General features: G+C 35.6%; 1 long non-coding RNA gene across 3 annotated transcripts; it reads left to right on the forward strand.

The window, feature by feature from the left end:
• Positions 1 to 529: 529 nt before the first annotated feature.
• LOC118161192 lies at positions 530 to 15,320 on the forward strand. Of its 3 annotated transcripts, none has more exons than XR_004747898.1 (4): positions 530 to 758; positions 1,756 to 1,836; positions 14,049 to 14,324; positions 15,005 to 15,320. It is a non-coding gene; the product is annotated as an uncharacterized LOC118161192 (long non-coding RNA). The 3 variants fall into 3 exon arrangements; XR_004747897.1 differs by having other exon boundaries at positions 530 to 744; XR_004747896.1 differs by lacking the exon at positions 530 to 758 and adding an exon at positions 1,251 to 1,290.
• Positions 15,321 to 23,341: the final 8,021 nt, after the last annotated feature.

Consider the following 23,341-nt stretch of genomic DNA (forward strand, 5'->3'; position numbering starts at 1 on the left):
TCTAAGTAGTCGCCCCAAATCCCTAAAGTCTCTTTTGATCGCCTTCAGACTTCTCGTTGCTACTTCATCGCTACCAGCCTGAAAGACCAGTAGCGGGTAGTAGTCAGTGGGCTGTACCAGGCGCTTGACTTTCTTGGCAAAGTCTCTCACCCGAGCCCCAGGGAGGCAACAGACTTCTCTGCGGGTTGGGTCCGGTCGGCATATCGGTCCCTCTGTCCCTTTCAGGAGGGAGCCCCCCATAACAATAGCCCTTCTTTCTTTTTTGAAGGATGATGTGGCAATGCGACGTGTAGGTCGCATTGTCTTAGGCGCCCCCTCCAACTGGGACGGGTGTTTGTCTACTTTGTCATTTAGATTGTCTTGCTCTAGTCCTTCATATCGATTATTTAAGGGTAGATGAGAAGGTGAGGTGGGCAGAGAGAGGGCTCGCCTACCACCCCGAATAGGCACCTGCCTCCATTCCCCCCCTTGATCTAGGTCTCCTCCCGCTGCCTGGCTGGAGGAGCGAACCTCCGTCTTCTGCGTTTACATGAACCCTGGCATAGGACAATATTTTACCTAAATCACCAGTATTCCTGACAGTGAAAAAGAGAAAGTCCTTGAGTACTTTGTCTTACCATCTGGGCTATATTCTTCAGATGCAGTCAGAACTGGAAGAACATTGATTATAAGCTGAATTAACTCCCTAAAACTGCTCTTCAGAAAGTATGCTCAGGTCCATTTCTGAGCTGATATAAAGATGATGTACTCCTTTTGATGTAAGTAGTGTTAAATCTGTATATACCAGACCTGAATCTAAGAGTTCTGGCTTAGTCTATAACATTTCTATATTTACCACTTCTACAAAATAATTCTACAGTCATTTTACCTGATTAGTGTGTGGCATCTTTCCTATAGTACAGACCTCTACCATCAAATTAACATTAATTATTATGGAAATGCTAATTCTAATCAATTAGCATTAATTCTTATGGAAAGTTATTTTTCTCAAGAAGACAAACCATATTTGAACGTTTGTATTTTTCGTATTTTTAAGAAGTTACATTGTAATTGCAAAATTTTAATTGATGAGTGGAAGAGTCAGGCATGCACTGACATGTCATCTTGCTGCCTTTCTGAAGTCTCACTTTCTTCAGATTCTAATTATCAGAACTATTATTCACTTCTCTTATTCTAAGATTGCTTTTCTCTCTTTTTTTCTTTTCTTTTTTTTTAAACTTTATATAGGTATGCAAGATAAAAAGTGGAAAAACTTAACAATATTGATGACTGAATGACCCTTGGAGCATGGTTTATTCATTTTTATTAAGCATATTCTGTCAACTAACATGTCTGAAGATTTCTAATTATGATGTTGAATTAACAGTCAAATGGCATTGTTTGTTCATTGAAATTAAAGGGTCCACTTTTATTTAAATGATGAATGATGCATATTAATCAAGAACTAAGTTTCTGCAGCAAACTACTGGCTTGGGAAATAAAGACATAAATTGAATTGCTTCTTTGGAGATGTGACTGATTTAATTTTAATTTTGATTTTTTTTTTTCTTCCAAATTTTTCACTTTTCTGTTGCAGATAAATGAGAAAATGAAAATATAATTTCTTTGGTTTCAATTTACAATGTGAAAATCTAAGGCTTCAAAATAAATTCAAACTTGAAATGGTTCTACTGGTAATATAATAAAAGATATTGCCAAATACATGCATTAAACATATCAGAACATAACTAAATACGTGCTTGTTTGCTTTTGCAGGAAAGAGTGAGGCCATGGGTCTGTACCACCTGCAAGAGTGGCAGTGTTCCTCTCTGGGAGAAAGAAACTCTCCCCACTCAGGTGGGTGAAAGATTCATCTCCTTGAAAGGCAATGTGAATCCCATTTTTTTTTTTTTTTTTTTTTTGCTTTCTCCCTTTGGCAGTTGTATGATCAATGTGAGATTCCCCACTGCAGCAAAGAGCAGGGGCTCACTCATGTGGTTTGTAGGCATCAATAAGCAGTAACGACATCCAGTTTTCCAGGTTTTGTGCTGTAAGCATTTAAATGATCCCCTACACCCACACTTTGTTTTCACAGTTAGTTAACTGTCCCTGTTCGTAGCTGGTACTGGCTGTAAAAGAGTTGCTCAGGGCAGCAGACTATCGAGAACAGCCAAATAACCTTTTTTTCATTGACTTTTAGCTATGCCAAAACCTTGGTTAGTCTCTACTGGCTGCTGCTCCATCACTAGCATTAAGGGGGACACTGAGTAGACCATAATTACCAGAGGGGTATAGGGACAGCCTCCATCAAAGCTAGCTGCCACAAAACATTCTCATTCCTCTGGCAGTGGCCACCTGAGCAGTAAATTTGTGTTTCTGGTGTTTTCTATGAGATCTCTTTTCACTTGTATTCTTCAAGAGTATATGTTCAAGCCTGTGCTCATATAACAAAATACAATTTTTGTCTACATCTAGTTAGCTCTGAAACCTGGACATTGGTAGAGGCAAAAATTAGTTAGCTGACTTAGCTTTGAGATGGGTGGGGCTGACTAAGCAATCTCCAGAGGTCCCTGCAAATATTAACTGTTCTGTGGTTCTATAAAAGATGAGTAAATTTCAATCTTCAACTCTTGGAGAAAAGCTTAAAAGCACTAAATTAGAAACCTATGCATAGATCAAAGTGCATCAGTATTTATTGTTTTGTTTTACCACATCTTTGCCCAGAGAAGCTGTGGATGCCCCATGCCTGGAAGTGTTTAAGGCCAGGTTGCACAGGGCTTTGAGCAACCTGGTCTAGTGGAAGTTGTCCCTGCCTATGGCAGGGGGGTTGGAATTATGTGATCTTTAAGGCTCCTTCCAACCCAACCCAAACCATTCTATGATCTCATGCGCACCATGTCTTGCGCTATTCTAGCCTAGTTCTTTCCACCTTTCTGGTAGTTAGCACAAAATGTGAAGACAATTGCCTTACTAGGGCTTGAAAGATTTTGGGAACAGTACAGTCAGCCTTGTCCTATATCAAAAATCAGTTGCTAGTAGCATGTTCTTGCCTTTGCAGTATAATAACTTGGAAAATGGCACAACATAACCCTTTTATAAATAGAAGTAGTGCAGTAGAGTAGAACAATTTCAGATTCTCTATTTCCACACTGTACCTAAGTTTTCAAAAAATGAAAAGGTCCATTCTCAGAAGATTACAGCTATTTCCCTTCAAAATCAAAGTTAAGAATTCAGACATTTGATCCATAGCTTCCTTGCTTAGAAGGGTCACCTAAGTAACCCCATATGCAGCCAAAAAAAAAAAAAAAAAAGGAAAAAAGGATTCAGAAATGAAATATGAGATAGGAATGAATCCCCTTGTGAAAGGAGACCTTTTCACTTGGTTCCAAAGATAACTGGGTTGAGGCAGGTTCAGCCTAGTGACGGAGCTATCTTTCAGGATTTACATGTGCTGATTCAGTGTACAGCACTTTTCTCTCTAGCAGAATAAGAAAAAGTATCTCTGTCAAGCTTTTGTGACCCTCTAAAGATGGAAGCCCTTAAATGAGAAGTGCATTTTAGCTGTTTACTGTAATTAAAGAATTCATACCATGTACATCCTCATGTCCTAGTCAAATTCCAACTTAGCTAATTAATTTTTGTATCTAACAATCTCCAGTTTCTACTCATAAATTTATTTTCCACTTTCCAATCTTAATTATGGTGTAAACACATTACTATGTAATCTTATCACAGTTTGGTTTTAACACAGGACAATTCAGCTTCAGAGCTGGAAATTAAAAGTCATTCTGTGCAGTAAATATGTTAGTAAATATGTTGAACTGCTTTTGAGACCAAAATTTACTCAGCACTAGTGAGTCTGAAATGTTTTCCACTAAGGATCACATAGGTCTTCATGGGCAAATGCCAGAAGTACCTTTTCAGGATGGTTTGTCTATCCTTAAACATTTAAACTTCCTCTTTTCCCTTTAGAAGAACACACACACACTCAAAAACACATTATTTCTCCCCTCTAATGCTGCCTGACACGCCAATCTGTATATTGCACTGTGAAAAATATACACCAAGGAAATATTTTTTCTTTCCTCCGAATTTTATGAATGGAAATCAAGAATTACTTTCTTAGGAAAGGTCAAGATGTAGGTTTATTTTTCATTCAATGAAGATAGTATTTTTGTTTTCATAAAGCAAAATGGGAAAACATAAGAGATGAATGCAATAACATTCTTCTCAGTCTTATTAAAACTGAGGTGTCAGTATGACAACAGTAAAAATCTTGGGTTAACTTTGCTTCCTGCACTGGGCATCTATCTGGGCATGCAAGTATGGCTATTGCCAAGCAGGTGACTTCCTATTGTAGAGCTGGATTCTCAGATGGCTTAACAAGGCACAGTGAAATTTATGAATATTCTTCAGTAGTGCATTTAGACAAAGTACAGGAATCATTCTCATGATGCCACTATATTCCCATGAATATAGAGATTCCTCTATATTCCCATGATCATAATTCTCATGATTCCTCCATAGCAACCCTTTTTTGAAAAAAAGGGTTCTCCTTTCCCTCTCATTTCTAAGAGAGGGAATATGGAGTGCCTCCACTGCAGTCAGTGACTCTGCTTCTCAGTTCAGCTGGTTTACTATTTTCTATCATTGGAAAAATATCCAAGCTGAATCCCAGTTCCTTGATAATTTTAAAGGACCTTCAATCTGGACAATTCTTAGTGTTACATTCTCATTATCTTTAACCACAGATTCTATATTTAGAAGTCACTTTCATTCCTCATCTTGCCACATCACCTTCTTTCTGTTGTTAAAACAATCTCAGCATAATCCTAGGCAGGTCTTGCTATCATTATTTTCCCTTTTTAATTACTGAAATGACTTAAATATATATATATATTTTTTTTTTTCTTCAAAGTATAACCTAATTAAAATGATTTCTTTTTTCACGTGAACCTTGCTAGTAAATGTACAATTGAATTTTTGCTAAAGAAATTAAGACTCTAATAATATTTTATTTTATTTTTAATTGTATTTTTTAAATTAAATTTCATTTTGAGTCAGTTTGAATTTGACATTTATCTTCTTAAACTGCTATGTTGTATCAAACCCTTTTTCTACAGCCAGCTTTTCCTGGACTACATCGTCTGTGCCACAATGTGCTTTCCCTTCTGGTTTAGGAGTTTGTGGTGGCTAGAGGATATGGTCATATCTGTAATACTAAATTACACTTCCTAGGAAACATGAAGTCAGAAAGACAGCTCAGTCTTTAGCTGACTTCTTGAAATTAAACAATGTGGAAAATAAATGTTATATCAATCATTATTGGTGAAAATTGTAAATTGCAACTGATTTGACTTTTGGATATGTTTGTATATAAACCACGCAGATAGAAATTCTACACCACATGAAGGAATGTACATTCCTCCTTTGTTCACAGGCTAATCATTGTTTCACAGTTTTTTTTTTTTTTTTTTTTTTCAACATACTTAATTAACATACCAGTCTCTCTTTCCTCTCTTTCTAGTATATTTGACATCTGGAAATTTTGGACAACCTACTTTTATAACAAAATATAGGAGTTAAGTGTGCTAAGTCTAAATTCTTCAATGACTGGAAGGTCAGTAAACAAACCTTCATGAATTTGTATGACCAGAAAAGGAAATTTAGAAAAATTCAAGTCACTGGAAAATTGATCTGGACAGACATGCATGTACTGATTATAAAGACATATGCACCAGTCTCCTAAAATATGATTGGATTTATTTATTAAAAATGAAAACAGAGGACTTAAAATCTGTGATAAAAAATAATTTTATTCGTAAAGTATGATTTTTCTTTTTTGAAGAAGCAACAGAACTATTGTCCTTAGAAATTGTTATGACAGATTTCAGGCAGTTTGCCTCTGAATTTTAATGTGATTAATTCACATGAGGCACAGAGATCTGTGATTTCCCACAACCTTTCTTACTATAAAGGAAAGGCCTACCACATTTGTCTCATAAACATTCATGAATGTTGAATAGGGTTATTTTACTATTAATAAATAATATACAAGTGAGAATTTGGATTGAAAACAATTCATCACCTCACACATGCTCATAAATGTACTTATCTTGCAGACAATTTTAGTGCTAAATAAATATTAGGGGTGGGGAGGTACTTAGACTGTCAAATATAGCTATCCAAATAAATGATGTTTTTTATGTTTGCTTTATAATCACTAGAGAAAAAGATAATTTAATGACTCTGAGTTGTGTTTTGGACAACATTGACTGAGTGTACATATGTACATGTACATGTTGCTATGTATATGATGCATACACACACACAAAGCCCTAGGTAGTTTCATTGTCCTCGAGACAAACTTTGCTTAAGATGGACATTTTAGAGAAACATTGGGAACTAGTCTCTGGCTTATATCCATCACTGCTCTAAGTCCAGACATGAGGCTTTAGAAGCTCCAGTTTTCTGCTTGTTCCAGCAGAGGTCAATGTAAAATATGGAATATTCATAATGATTTGCCTACAGGGAAATTGCAGAGGAAAGTGAAGGAAGCTCAAGAGAGCAACCAGTCCATATGATGGCAGGAAAGACAGTATCTGGGTCATTCCTTACAGGAATTTGTTTACTCAGTTCTCAAAGAACTACAGCAATGGAACACCCCAGGCCTTTCAGCAATCTATTTCACCCCCCCCCCCCCGGCCCCCCCGCCCACCCCCCTTACTGTAGTGATGTTTCCTACTATTTGGCTTTGTCTTTTATGTTGCAGTTTAAATCCATTATTTCTTGTTCTATTCACAAGGGTTGTTGAAAACAGATGTTGCTTTCTTCTTTTCTTCATTTGCATTCTTCCTTCTTCCTATCTTTCAAATACATTACTCAAGTATTTTCCCAAAAGATCATATTTTTTGATATCTGAACATTTCTACTGCTCTCTGGTGTCCTCATCCATTATGGTGAACATCTTTTGGAAATGGAATGCCCAAAATTACATATCTCTATAGCTGAAGCTCTTCTAAACCAAAATTAAAAGAAAGGCTTTGTCCCTTTGTCCAGGTTTCTTGCAGATAACTTTTTTTTTTTTTTTTTTTTTTTTTTTTTTGTGACAGCAATAGCTTCTTGATTCAGCTTGTGCTCTTCTCTAAATCTAGATCATTTTCAGAAATGATCCTTAACTGGTTGTTCCCATGTCTTTTATTTCTTTTATTGTGCAATTGATTTTCATTGCACACTTCATTATTGATTTTCAGCCTGTATTTTAAGCTTATTTCTTGAATTTATCATGAACTTCCCTTTTGTATTCTAATCTTGTCCTCCAATACACTTACTGTCCCAGCCTGATGTCATCTTGAAACTTAACAAGCCTATTTTCTGTTACATCATACACTTAATTAGTGAAAGTATGGATAGAAGTAGATGCCGTAGATTCTACAGAGCCATGTCTGATAACTTTGTTTCATTTTCATAGAGAATTGGTAGATAACTAATCCTTGCATATCGCTATCCAACTTGTTTTGCACAAATTCCAAAAGCTTTTTTAAATCTGTTTTTCTATCTTGTTAAGATGGCATCAAAGTCTTGCTGTTGGCAACAAAGCCCAAGAAATCTCCCGCTCCTATCCTGTCAGCAGGATCTATTAATCTGACAAAGCAAATTATATTAGTTGATAGGATTTTTCACAACAAATCAATCCTGGTTTTTATTTGTCTGTTATTTTACAGACTTACAAAGAGCTCAGTTCTTTTCTTCAAATTTGCTCTGGGAAATGGATTTAAAGCTGACTAATCTGTAATCACCTTGCTCTTCTGCTTTCCGTTCCAAAGGAAACTGTCACCCCTTCCGGGCGGGGGGGGGGCCCCTTTTATTTTCTGCAATGGTGAGCAGAATGGTCTGGGGGCAGCCCCAAGTCCTTTTTCCTGTGGGGAAGGGGTTGTGCTCAGAGATCTAACAACCCCCTGACTATTCCAACACTCCCTACATTTTGTCTTCCCTGTTCTACTTGAAAATCTTGGTTGTTTTTCCCTCCTATCAGCTACAGTAATCATCTAGTCATAAATTGACCTTTCCAGTGAAGATTGTCTCAGAAAAGACTGTGACATTTTGTTCTTCTCAATATCACCTGCAGTTAGCTTCCTTGTTTCACAGAGAAAGTAGGCCAACATTTTCTTTGGTCTTCTTGCTTCTTACTATTAATGCACTTTTACAGCAGTCCCTGTTATTCCTATCTTGCTAAATGCTTCTATTTTGGAATTTGGCCTTTTTGATTTTGTTTCTACCAGCTTGAACTATTCTTTTATTATCCTCTCAGCAATGTGACCTAATTTCTACTGTTTGGTTCCACCTTGTTCTGTGGCCAGTGAAGAACTCACAGCTGAAACAGTCTGAATTCCCATTGCATTGGGAATGGGAATTCCTCGGCACTGTAATATGTTGTGTTTATGGGATCTGTTTTTTTTTTTTTTTTATTTTTATTTTTCTTTTTCTTTTTAATGTACCAGCCCTTGTTAGCATTTTTTTTTTCTTTTAGAATTTAATCTCTTTTCAGACTGAGGTCTCTTCACAGTGATTATTTGATAAATAATTATAAAGATGATTCTTTACCAAAAAGGACCTATGCATAGTATTAATGGAATTTTAACTCATTACCTTTGACAATTATAATTTCTAGGGTAGAAATTTTTAGAATCTTCAAAAATTAAAACTTGGAGATGAGTTCCAAAGAAAAAGGCGTGCTTTTGGGATTGTCATATGTGTTATCATGTACCCAGTAGTGACCAGTTACTTACATCATCAGACTAATTAAATTAATTGGACTTCTTGCAGAAATGGGAAGCATAAGAAGGATAGATTCCAGCTGAGATTGAAAATATGTGTGAGCTCATGATATCTTTAGGATAAGACACTTATCCCTTCATTCATACCAAATAGTATGTCTACTACATACATTATGATTAGGTAGGGAAAGATGTAAAGAGTACATTTCTTGAAAAGGTAGAGCAGAATTTACTCTCTAATTAATAATTTACTCTCACTTATTTTTTTAAGGTTATGTGGACCAGAGATAAGGCAGCCCTTTCTCTTTTGTTTTAACAAATTTTATTTTGCAAACACATTTTATGACCAGCACACATTTTGGATGTAAAAGTGAACATATGAAGATTATTCACAAAAGCAGCTGCTTTTTTTCTTCCTTAATCTGGGGGTATTTGTTGATGCTTGCCTGAAATGAGCCAGCAGTGTGCCTGTGTGGCTAAGAAGGCCAATGGCATCCTGGCTTGTATTAGGAATAGAGTAGCCAGCAGGACCAGGGAGGTGATCATCCCCCTGTACTGAGCTCTGGTGAGGCTGCACCTCATGTGTTCAGTATGGGATCCCTCACCACGAGACAGACATCAAGGCCATCGTGCATGTCCAGAGAAGGGCTATGAAGCTGGTGAAGGGTCTGGAACAGTCTTATGAGGAGCGGCTGAGGGAGCTGGTGTTTAGTCTGGAAAAGAGGAGGTTCAGGGGAGACCTTATTGCTTTCTACAACTACCTGAAAGGAAGTTGTGGGGAGCTGGGTGTTGACCTCTTCTCACAGATAACTAGTGATAAGACAAGAGGGAATGGCCTCAAGTTGTGCCAGGGGAGGTTCAGGATGAAAATGAGGAGAAATTTATTCTCAGTAAGAGCAGTTAGGAATTAGGAAGAGCATTGGAATGGGTTGCCCAGGAAAGTGGTGGAGTCACTGTCCCTTGGGGTGTTGGATGTGTTACTTAGGGATATATAAGTAGTGGGTAGTAATGGTGGTAGGGGAATGGTTGGACTAGATAATCTTGGAGGTCTTTTCCAACCTTAATGATTTTATGTTTCTCTGATTAATCAGATGGGATTTTGATTGGTGGAGAGCTCACACCTTCTTATTTTCTTTTTTTCCATTTCAAAAAATAATCTTGAAAATCTGTTTTATGATAAAAGTAAGTGCTTGCTGCATCCTGAAGTACTTTTATCACATAATTACTTAGAGACATTCAAAACCGGCCTGGATGGCTTCCTGTGTGACCTGATCTAGGTGTTCCTGCTCTGTCAGGGGGATTGGACTAGATGAGCTTTCAAGGTCCCGTCCAATCCCTAACATTCTGTGATTCTGTGATAATCGCCAGAAAATAACAAAACAAGTTTGTTTATTTTAGTTTGTGGACTCAAAAAAAAAGTAAAGAATGAAAAACTTGACGTGCCCATAAGACAGATGTGAACGGTGAAAGACTGATTGAAGCAGACGGGCAAAGTTAAATTTCATATAATGTCATATCAAGTGACATACAATGAAGTGTCTTTTATGTCATCACTGAAATAGAGTCTTTCATCCCAGCAAATTCATGCTCAGAGGGTGTATTCTCCAATTATTCAATACGAAGTACGTGTCCTTCGCATATGTCTTTCAGCATAACAAGTGCCAAATTTCTTAGGCCTTAGAATTCCTTAGTTAGAACCATACTTGATACTAAATAGGATCAGATACTAGCATGTTTGAAAGATATCTTTCCAGACTGGCTATACTTTAAAAAAATATCCTACATTAATTCATTATTTTTGGTTCTGAAACATATCTGTTCCTCTGCAAGACTAATTTATTTAATTGACGTATCTTTCAGGGGTTATAATGAAACACACTAATGGAGCTCAGAGCACACATTAATATTGTAACACGTTGAGTTAATTGTGCTCACCTGCAGTACAAAGTCAGAGATCAACTGGCAACACACCAATAAATGATATGAAGCCAGAGGAAATTACATGTTGCTGATCCGAACAGAAACCTAAGCTTCCTTTTGGCTCATCGAGGACAGATAGTGTCTTTAGTGCCCCAGCTTGTTTCCTTACTGCAATGTCACTACCTTGTTGCATACTTTGAGCCATCTCCACTCCATGCCTTCCTCTGCTTGGTATGTCTTGCACTCCCTTTACAGATGCAAAAAGTATTGAAATAAAGAAATCTCTGTAAATATAGCACATCAATGTTGATCATGTGAAGTAAACCACACTTTTGGCATGAAATTAAGATTGTTTTGGACTGAGATTTATCATATTTTGGGCTACTTCTATCTCCACTTTTTATTTACTTGGTTATTTTCTGCATGACATTTGTTTACCACTGTGGAAGGAACACATTGATACTCATGCTGAATGTGTACGAATCAGGAATTAGGACCTATGATCTACTTACTGAGGGATGAGTCTTTTCTGTTCCCACTGTTCTTAAATGCAGAGAAGAAACTCTTAGAGCTCAGAAATGCTTAGAGCTCACCATCTTTATCTTTGCTGGATAAAAGATCCATCTGTCATATAGCTACATGACCTGTCTGCACAGAGTTATGGCAATAGTACAGTCAACCAATATCCATTTCTTTCTGCATGGAAATCAGTGCTACAGGGGAATTTAGGTAATGCATTCTCATATAATCCCATACAATTGTAGGCTTGATAATTTTCCTTTTCTAGGATATTTTAATCAAGTTTTCTAGATAAACTGCACAAGAATTATGTATAGCAATTTTATTATGCAGTAATATCACAGATTTATTTTTTATAAGGTCACTTTTATCTTGTTCCTCACAAGTCACAGTTACTTATATGCAAGAACTGAAAGTAAAATTTAAGTATAACATTATTCTTTATGTGCTTGTATAGTTCTCTTAAAAGATACAGAAATGTTTGAGATTGATTCTGAAAATAGAAAATAATCATCATGAGGAATTTCAGAAAATATATCTTTTTGAATGGAAAATTCATTCATCTTTAAATGATTATTTTTATTAAACAGCTGCTTGGGGATCATCCTTCATAAAACTATAAAAGGTTTCTTGGCATGGAACTAAAAATAACATTTAAAATTATATTTATGGGATAGTTTTCCTGTTTTTTTTCATTCATTTATTGTTCATGCACAGCATCACATATGCTAACATTTGATGGAGTTACATTTTTAAGTAAGTATCTCTACATGTAAACTTTATGTGTGTGATTGAGGGCAAAACCATCATCCAAAGTAAAAATTTGAAAAAAATATTAGTTAATTATTCATGAATCAAATTGGCAGAGCTGCACTGAGATGAAAGAAGCTATGTAAGCCAGAGTAACATAGGTTCACCTGTTACAAAATAATAGATGGTTATAGTACTCACTAAAAAGATCCTCTCATCTCTTGAGGAAAACTTAGCACAGCTCCATTAACTTATAAAGGTAAGTTTTTGTACATTTCTTTTGTTCTTGTTCATTGAAAGTTAGTGACTATGGAATAAATGTTCTAGACTATATTTTAATCTGTAGTAATGTTCAGGATGTCCCTGAAACAATTAATTTCAGAACCGTGAGAAGTACCTTCTACTGTTTGAATTCCAAGGAAAGATTCAATTATGATTTATGAGGTTTAACATTTCTAGTCTTGGAGCTACGTGAAACCAGTTAAGTTTCAGTGAGACTGTAAAGGACCCCTTGTAATCAGTCTCACAGGGAGGAGGAAGAGAATATAATCACCTTAGTACAATGCTTGCTCATTTAATTTAATTCTTTAAAATGATTATTTTGTGAAGGTCACTCATATGCTTCTTCACTATTTCATATTCACATATCTCAAATGGAGACCCCAGATGTTCACATAAGAATTTATTTAATATCTTAAAAAACATTTCATCTGCCTGGTAAACATAATACAATTATGCTCAGCGATTCTTACAAGGAAAAAAATCTGGGAGTAAGACTCATAATGACTGTTTGTGCTTTCTTGGCATTAAAGAAACTAATACTTCCAGACTTTCCTTCATAATGAGAGATTCACTTCACCTGTAGGTTCAGATTCAGCTGTCACAAAATGTGACAGTAAATTTCTTACTTAATTTTTACTCCAAGAAAAGAAAGGTAACCAAAGGTCCCCTCTTCCTCAACAAACTCTTTTCTTCCTTTTTTTTTGAAACACATCTAGAAGATATTTAAGAGTCTTTATACACTGTGACAGTAAAATATGAAATGAACATTAAGTCCAAAAGTACTTAATAATGAATTTGGAATTAATAAATCTGATTATGTCAGTGATCAAATGCTTTGCTAAAGCAGAGCTTATTGAATTGATGTTTAATGCTCATCTAAGGATAAACTAAGTTTTGGAATATAATTAAATGAGCAGAAATGCATAACCACAATCTTATTAATATGTTAACCTTGTAAAAAATATTTCAGTATTGCAGCCATTTAACAAGATAGCCAAGGCAAGTTAATTAGATTTCAAGTGAGTTGCTAACCATGCTAATTTATATTTTATAAGATTATTAATTAAAAATCAACATACTATAACTTCAGTGCAGTATCTTACTATATTTTATTACCAGTTTTGACTTACAAATAAATTAAAAAATGCAAGTATAAAGGATTAGAGGAGTGCAACTAACCATTTATTGTTAATATATTAAAAATATGATTTATCTTTTATATACTTATTACATCTTATGAAATGCTCTTTTTAGCAATCACTTAATCCAATATGTGAATTTTCTATGCAAATGAAAATATAGGTTTGACAAAACAAGCATGTATATTATGGCACTTCCTATGTTCTCATTTTATTCAGGGGAGAAAATTAAATTAACCAAGGCAAGAGATACAGAATATCAAATGGTAAGTAACAGTGCACTGACAGGTATTCTTCCATTAGACTCATGACATAAGACACCAAATAAATGAATCTTTTAAATGTATTATTTAACCTACATTTAGTTGAAGAACCATGCCCAAGAGCATGGGACTGCTGCTGTTGTGCTATGCCCAGCAGCCGTAAATGTTCTGCAGATATTTCCATTTATAACTTTAGCAAGGAAAAGCCCTATTTATGGCTATATGCTATTTGCCCCATAATTACTATTGTTTTATTGCATTCTCAGTTGGTAAAGATGTAAGAAAGTGAGGAAGTTCACTGAAGTAAAGAGTACAATTTATTTTAGAAAAACTACTGCTTATTTCTTCTGCTTATTATTCTAAACTCCAAACCAACAGGCCTATCCAACAGCTCATTTCTTTCCCAGCTTATCATTCAGGATGTGTAAATCCAGGAGGCTAATGCCTCTCTGAGTGCTGTTACTTCCAGTAGGGCTGCCTTGCTCTGTTAGTGGATGCAACACTTAATAATTGCTTACATCTGAGGCTTCTCCAACAGAGGTTCCTTCTTGACAAGGCTTGCTGAAGAGCATTGCAAACGGTTACGAGGTGAGACAGTGAAGCCTGTTTTCCAAAACAATCAGTTTGAGCCACAAAAGCTGATATGTTTCATTTAATCTTTGAGATCTGGCCCAGGTTTTGCACATTTTAGCACAGTAAGTAGCTTCTTTTATCTCATGCCTCTTCATAGTTTATCTTCCCACCAGTAGGCAGAAGGACAGAAGCAAAACACATCACACTCACCATATTCAAGCCCTCAAAGGAGCTCAGAGCACTTCATATATCTTAAAACATTCCTTTTCTTTTTCCTTTCAAATCAATGGACTGCTGCCATCAAAATCACACTAGCCATCAGTTTCTTCTTTCTCTTTCACTTTTTTTTTTTTTTTTTTCCTTTACTCTTCCTTTTTTTTTTCTTTTTACCTCGTGTATAATCTTTCTCCCTTCCTATTACAGATCTTACAGCCTTCATTTTTTCATGGCTTCTTCTGTTGCCAGCTGCAGGGTTTTGCTGCTTCTCCATTTGTTCTTCTCACTACACATGAAAAGCTGCCATTAGATGTACATTCTTTGTCTGTGTTTTCTTTGTCTTTTGGTAAAGAGGTGCCCCAGGGCTGGCTCCCATGTGGGGTCCTCTGGCCCGCCACATCCCCCACATTGCCACCCAGTAGGTGCTGCCTACCATTCTCCAAATGCTGAGAGTGGCCTTAGGTTGCCTTTAGACTCTGCTTGCTGGGCTACTTTGAGTGTTCTGCCACCTTTCACCCTCATCTACAGCGATACTTATGTTAAGAGACTTGTGATTCCTGCCTAGCACTCTTGCGTTCTTTTGCAGATCTTTGCCAGTCTCAGGCTGGAGAAGATGGTGATTTTCTCGAGGCCAGGGTTGTTTATCATTCAGCAAAACTATCAGAAATATTTCAATTTTCCTGCTCTTTGCACAAGACATAGTAAATTTTCAGTATCAAGTTCCACTCAACCCTAAATCTCATGGAATATTCTAAACACCTGATAGTGTTACTGAGTGTTGTACAGATGGCAACACGAGGAACATCCAGTACATGGGAAAGTGAAGGCTACCTTTTGCTAGTGCAGAAGAATTTAATTTCCATTTTCCCCATTTTTGCTGTACTGCATGTAGAGCTTTAATTCCTTCAGCTAATTTTTTATCTCATTCTATAAAAAATATCTGCAATTATTTTATTTATTTTTATTTCTCTATACAGAAAAGCTAACCCAAAATGTCATTCATAAACATGGTGGAAAATCATGCCTTGGTAATTTGTTTTATTTCTTACAGACAGACCATCCAGAAGCACTAAAAGCTCAGCAAGCCAATGCACATAACAAAATAATAATAATAATAATAATTCAAAAGAGGGCATTTTACCAACAACTGCAAATATATCTGTTTTTCCCCCTTAACAAGCCTCAGACTATTTGTGACTCTCAGGAGGTCATTGGTCTGTAGACAGAGAAAATTGAAGAGTCCAAACATTTCTACCAGGAGTATCTTGCTCATAGATCCTTGGTTTTCTACATGACAAGATTCAAGTTGAAACAGCTCTATTAAATGGTGCAGTGCCAGTAGAAAAGCCACCTTTTATACAGGCCAGTGTCTAAGGGATTCTTGTCTTTCTATTCACAGCAGGCAAAAGTGGCCACTGAGCATTACAGTGCCATTTTGCATCATAAACTTCTGTGTTCTCCAAGGTGCTCTGATTGAGAAGCACAGGATAATAAACTGCCTCCTACATCTGCTTTGGGCCTTTATGTGTTTTTTGAAGTCTGGTGATAGTGTATATCACAGTAAGTGGCAAAGTTCACGGCTGAAAGAACTGCAACCTCCTGGACATTCCTGTATGGGGAAAAATCCTCTGCTATTCTACTGTTATCTAATAGCAAGTTATTGTTCACAGTCAAAGCTAGGCTGTGAGCTTTGAAAATAACTGATATTTTCAGAAATAAGAAAGCCTCCAAGAAATCCATCTTCATCTGCCTTTTTTTCCTTCAGCCCACCACCTTATTGTTGGGTTTCCCCACACTAAACTTCAGTCATCTCATTGTTACCAGACTCCAACTATAAATGGAGCATCAGGGGTGATCTACTTATTCTCTTGTTTTCTCATCTATGCAACCCTGAAAACAGATGATATTTGGCTTTGTATATTGCTTTTTTGTTTTGTTTTGTTTTGTTTTGTTTTTAAATACTTTTCCTCTTACAGTAATATATAGAAGCACCGAATACAAGATTAATGTCCAACAAGGACAAACAACCATTGAAAAGGCCAGTCAATATCACTCACCTCAGACTTATTTTTGCCAGCAGAAAATAACCAGCCTGAGATCACAAGGTAACACTCAAAAAATTTGGAGTTTCTCCTAAAATTGTAGGCATTTGTTTATTTCTTTAGAACTTGCTTTAAAATCATGAAGATTGTTGGCTTCTGTTGTGTGAATTAATGAATACCAATATTTTATGTCATACATTAGTGCAGTAATTTTCCTCACAAGCCAAATAAGCAAACACATGAAAGGATATTGGTATAATATTGCCCTATGCAATAAAATAGTGTTCTGAAAACCGAAGTACAAGAGGGTTTATGAATATTAAATATATCAGATTTTAAAGGTCTTACCACTCTCCTAATATTGTAGTGGCTTAGATTTTATTTGAACAGTTCCAAATGCATTCTGAGATGTAGATTTGTTTTTGCTTAGCCTGAAACTTGATAGCAGATCATTGCTTTAGGCTCAAAGGCTCAATGATAGCTTACAGACAGCATTTCTGGCCAGCAACTTTGGGAGAAATAGGAGTAAAAGGGGAGCATTAGCACAGGGCCCAACATAACCCCTTTGTACCTTGAACTAACAAAGTATTGAAAAAAAGGTGACTTTCAGTAGAGATTTCTTCGCCTCCCCCCTCCCACTTTGGAACAGTTGAAATATGACTGGGGAAAAAATCACCTGGAATTTTATATTTGAAAACCTGAAAAAATAAACAGCAACAATAAAACTCAGAATAGCTTGACCTAATTTAAAACTTCTAAATATTGGTTTCACTGAAGTTTCTTTTTCAGTATGCAAGCCAGGTTCTCTTATCATTTTTACCCTGATGCTTCTACTTTCATAAATCATAGATAAATTTGATAAAGAGAAAGTTAGCACAGCCCTAGGAAAATTCAACAGGTTGTCAGCTATTTTGAATTCAATAATTTATGAGAACAAGATTTCTCCATTACATAAATAATTCCTTTGCATTTCATTCAGTTATGCTGTTATTTTAGATGTTTATTATTGAGAGAAAGGGTGGATTTTGAAGGGCAAAGTGGATGTTCTGGGTTGAGATAATTGTTGAGCTCTGGAGATTAGTGATCTGTTATTAATAACAATCCATAACACAATGTTCACATGCAGAAATGAAAAATAAAATAATAATTTAAAAAGCTCACTTAAAGTGTGGATACTGTATGAACCCAAAAGTTTGGATCAAACAGAATAGGTTAGAAATTTTTCAAATATCTATCTCTCTTCCTGGAAAAAACTAGGATTCACTGAACCCCAAATTTGCTGTTTAATAATTTGCCGTAATCAGTGGTGGTGTAGCATTAAAGCTGTGGCTTTTGCATATAACTAAAACAAGGTAATTAATAAAAAGCAGTCTTTTCCTCACAATATATATATTATCAGAGGACGACACTGGAAACTCTAAAGCTGCTGAAGACACTGTCCCTTTTCTTAGCTGTCTACTTTAGTTTTTCATAGAAGAGGTAGATAGAAGATGTAGCTCATACTTGGCAACTGTGGAACTGTGCATTTACCCCACTTAAATTTTGCAAGCCTTGCTGAAATCTTGCTTTGTTATTTTTTGTTGATGACAACATGCAGGCACCAAAAATTCTGTACTTTATGCAACTGCAAATCTTATACAAGTTTGCTATAACATGTAAACAACTTCTTATAGCATCTAACATACCTCAGTAGATAATTCACCTTGACTAACACCCTAAATACTGTTCAGAGTTCAGGTGTTTTTGTGCACTGAGCCTGCAGTGGGAATTTCAACGGTCAGCCTAAACCTTTCAGAGATGGGCATACAGTGGCTCAGACTAAACACTAAAAGGGTGAGTGGGGAAAGTTACAAAATCTTTTACCTTTAAAAGGTAATGACCTTTTTATCTATATTTTGACATTAGTCATTAAATCCCTTCATCTTGTACTATTTGAATAATGATTAATCTCTAATATTCTTGTTTCTGCTCTACTGTAAACACAGAAAAACACATGCACACAGTTTATTACATTTAAAGAAAAAAATATTTTATTTATTTGTTTTGTTGATGTCTTTTCAAAAGCTACACATTAAATTTCTCTGGGAGCTATATACATTATTGATAGCAAATCTATTGCATGCACCTCAAGAGCAAGAAATTTTTAGTGTTCAAATCTGATCTGTAATTTGAGGCTGTTTTGCTTCTAGGCTCTTCCTGAGGCATGACCAAAAGATACTGAATCTCTGCTAATGCTATCTGTCAACTGCTTGATGAATAAGTGTCTTTCAAAAATGCACTGTCAAGATATAAAATAAATTGATAGCTTGCAATAGTATGCTGCCAATTTAACTTCTTGGTTTGTCTTGTTTCCTGTATATATTTGCTTTTTTGTAAGTAGGGTTTTGTGTGTATCTACTCCCCAGGGAAGCTGCCTTAGTAAATGTCATTTTGTCCCCACATGCTCTTAAAGTGTATTCCATAGCACATAGGAGATCACACCTTATGGATTTCTCTTGCATCTGCTAAATCCACCATATTTCCAGATAACAACCAGTGTATCTGCATGACAGAGATGAGATCCCTTGTATTAATGGGCATAGCTGCTGAGTTGTCACATAGTTCTCTTTCACATCATGCATGACAGGAGAAATGTACAAAATCTGTGTATGATGATCAGACATAGAAACTGGAAAGGTATTATTTAGGTTCTTTTACTGGTCAAGGCTTGCCTAGCAAAAGTAGACAATGAGTCCAAAAGGTTATTCATCATATCTTTAAGCTGATGTCTATAGCAGGTTAAGTATATATCACTCTACCCTCCCATTGACTGGTTCTGCACAACATAGATCTAAATTTGGTCACATGAATGCTTTTCATGGTGGGATTAGAGTAATGATAGGATTTCACTCAAGTGCTGAAGATGGTGTTAGAAGTCCAGTGCAGTTCATTCTGTAACTACTAAGAGTACATCAACTGTACCTCATTTGTGCCTCAGATTGTACAACTACTTAGATAGTTTACAGCTGATGGAGATGTGCAGCCAATGATGAAATCTTATGTTTGCTTAGGCTGCCAGACACCATGCACACTGATGTGCAAGGTAGCTGCCAAATCTGAATTGTTGCCTTTACTGATGTAGATAGTAATGAACTATAATTACTATTCAGTTTTCCATATGCCACTAAAGAATTTGTATAATTAACTCCATATTTAAATATGATTCATGTCTCCAAATTTAAATGTTTCTGCTGGGTCCAGGAGCTTTAACATTCTTCATGATTTCAATTGCTTTGCTAATTTCTTCAAGGTAGGGGGTTATGTTAATTTTACAGTACTTCAGATGATCTGTTTCTTTGTTGCTTTTTTATAACTTTTTGTTGTTGTTGTTGTTATCATCTGAAAGAGTACTGATGAGATATCCAAAACCAAATTCATTTTTTTTTTTTAAATAAATAAATTAACATTTAAAAGCCATCAAATTAAATACAGTTTTGGTATTTCTAGATTTAAATGTCCTATAACTTGGTACCAATGATGTTGGTAGCTATTTTAAAATAGATATTATTTGAAAATGTAAAAATGAAGACTTACAACTAAATGATACATTTCACAATGCTTCATCGTAACAGAACATTTAAATTGTCCCAGCTTGAAATTTTGTTTTTCACATTGCGAATAATGTTTAGATCTCAGAAAATCACACAGGATAGAAAAACTGCTTACCATAATTTGACTACCAATGCCTCCATTCAATCATTAAAACAATTGTATACAAAGTGTTCAGAAAAAGAGAGCAAACTCTTCCATAAAACTGCCTAGCAAGCCCTGATAAAAGATGTCAGCTCATGTTCTTTAACCATGTGGTTACCATATGTGCTGACATTCCCAGATCATAACATTTCCATTTTTTCCTGAGTCAGTTCTGAGTTGACAGAGGCACAGTTGTTGAGTTTTACCTTGATTTGGTTCCCCTCCCACCCATAATCATACATCATATTAATGATTCAAGTATAAAGATTAATGCAACTCCTCCAGAATTGTATGTACAATATATGTTGCTTTAACAGTGGCATTTTTTCTTTGTCTGTGATCATGTGCCTCAGAGAAAGCACAGCTAGCCATATGTTTTCTATGTTATGTGAAATCTATTGACATAATAAAAAAGTACCAAAAGAAAATCACAGTCACAGCTTTAAACAATATTTTTCTTTAGTAAGATTAGTACAACCTTTGAACTTCATAATTACAAGCAAAATTGCAGAAAATAGATTGCTTTAATACAAAAACCATAGAAATATTGCAACAGAGTGTTTTGTCAGCTGTAAATATGCTTGTAAGCATATTTACATATGACAAGGCTGACAAGGTGGCAGAACAGGTAAAGCAAATCCACTTCCAAGATCCATGCATGCTGCCTTAGTGACAAGCTGAGACACATCTAATCCTTGAGAAGTGAGTATAAGAATTAGGCTAATGGTTTAGTGGTGCCTCTGTATCCTATTTTATTTTTTAACAGAAACTCTGGACAATGCTCTGATTTACGAGCATCAAGAAACAACTCAGTATTTACCAATAGAATAATAGATCAAAGCTAAATGCATGAACAATTTTAGTGATTGCCCGAGTGATTCTTTACAGTTTTCATAAGAGTAAAGGCATCTCCATAACAAAGACGTGTGATCCTAAAACAAACCCTTGTTTTCCAAATACCTTAGGAATAAAATAAAATAAAATAAAATAAAATAAAATAAAATAAAATAAAATAAAATAATCAGGGGAGAACAGTCTTCACAAATCCAATTTGAATTAAAGAGAAGAATGTGCAGAGTTTAGAATATTTTTCAAATATTTCCATAGGTACAGTCACTCAAGACGTATTGAAAAGGCAGCATCAGTAAATCTGTGAGACATTATGCGAGTAAATTAGAAGGACTTCTGACAAACATAGAAATACTGTCAATGGTACACTGACAAGCACTGTAACTTAAAGGGGATCAGATTGAATTACTGTAGTGTGGAGTAAATTAAATTCTGAAGCTTGAAGGAGACCTACCCATGTGTATATACAGTACATTTAACAGAAGTATCTCTTACCAAGCTGTTACCTAGACAGTATGGTCTCGCTATAAACAAGATGGCAGCAGATGACTGGTTTTTATTTAAATTAAAAATCACAGAGAGTGAAATCCAAATTCCTGAAGTCAAGGCCATCAAGGTACCTGTGTGAAAACAGCAGCTGCTGGTAGAAAGTTTTCACACGAAAATCCTTTTTTTTTTTTTTTTTTCCTATTGCATACCATTCTGTGAACAACCTGTGCCATTTATAAGAGTTAATACTGTTATTTCAATACAATATTCCACATATTTAAGATTATGTGTTAGCTAAAATTGTTCAGTAAAACTCTGAAGGGAGCAGGGCTTCCTAAGTATGTCTCCACTGAAATACAGGCACCATGGCATCAGAAAGTGGTGAATGTGTTACCCATGTGTTACCCACAGTTGTACCCATGATCTTTCTCAAAACTCTTGGCCATCTCATACGTTTCTGGGGAAAATATACACATAATGCCACTTATATTCTTCTCATCTAAGGCTTGAAAACGGCTCTGTAATCTGTATCTGCTGGGATAGTTGACCCTAGAGAGACACATTTTGCAACACCGCTGCTGTTTGTAAACCACGTTTACTATCATAGATAGGCATTGCATCATTTTGTGGAGGTGGTGGTAGCACTTGAGACAACAAAGCACACTGATTTTCTTTCCCTTAAAAAAAATATTTATTATTATTATTTTCTGTCAGAGATTCCTGATGATAACGACATCAATGCCCATGAGTTCAGGAGTTCCTGTTTTAATTTTTAGCTGAAACTAAATGTCATAGGTACATGTCATTCAGGCTGCAGTACAACTATTTTGTACGTTAACTGCATGTTGCATTAGACTCTGGATTGAAAGCCTTTGCCACTAGTCATTTTATAAGGTTGTAATAATTTAAATATGTACTTCACTGCAAACTGTTTTTACCTGCTGAATAATTTTCAATATTGTATAAAATCTATCACCCTAGGAAAAGTTAATATGATACACATAAGCAGTGTTAAGATATATTATCTTTTAGTAAAATCATGTAATAAAAATAAGTATCAATGTACAGGACAATTTTTCCCAAACCAAATAAATTAGTCTATTCCCTATTTACTATGGAAATGTGCCTTTTTTCTTGATTTGCCTTGTAGTTTGGCATATGAAAGAATTGAGAAGATTCCCTAATGTTCCTCTGAGGACACTTGAAAATATCTCTGCACCTTCTCTTACATTTTTACCTCCATCTAAGTTTCATGTAATATTTAGTTCAAAGTTTTTCTATTAAATCCTCAGATGCTCCTACACAAAATCTCACCTAATTCTGAGAACAATCTCTTAAAGTGATAATAAGCTTTCACAATGCACTGTCCCTGACATACTGGGCAAGCCACTTCAGGTGTTTTCTGTAGTGTCTGTCATTCAACTTCACCTCTAGAAATCATTATCCAGATTTCACCTAAGATCAAACAAGATTGTTTTTCTGGATTGATATCGATACTCTGTCTTTCAGCTTTGCTTCCCTGCTCATGCACTAGAGTTAATATCTGAAGTCTGCAAATCTCTTCCAGAAGTCTGTTTTCAAATGTTACATTTTTAGCTGAAAAAAAATACATATATATTTTTTTCAAATATCTTCTGTGCCTCAATAAATATTTCTTTAGAGCAGATTAGTTTCCTTTTCCAGTGTTCCCCATTGTTTCCTTTTCCAGTGTTAGGGCCCCATTTTGTGAATCATCCACTTGGTCTAAATTTGCAGATACATGAGTTTTTCCAGGTTGAAAGCTCAGTCACCACTTGTTGCAACTGTCTCTG

This window comes from Oxyura jamaicensis, chromosome 2 (assembly GCF_011077185.1).
Source record: "Oxyura jamaicensis isolate SHBP4307 breed ruddy duck chromosome 2, BPBGC_Ojam_1.0, whole genome shotgun sequence".
NCBI classification, from domain to species: Eukaryota; Metazoa; Chordata; class Aves; order Anseriformes; family Anatidae; genus Oxyura; species Oxyura jamaicensis.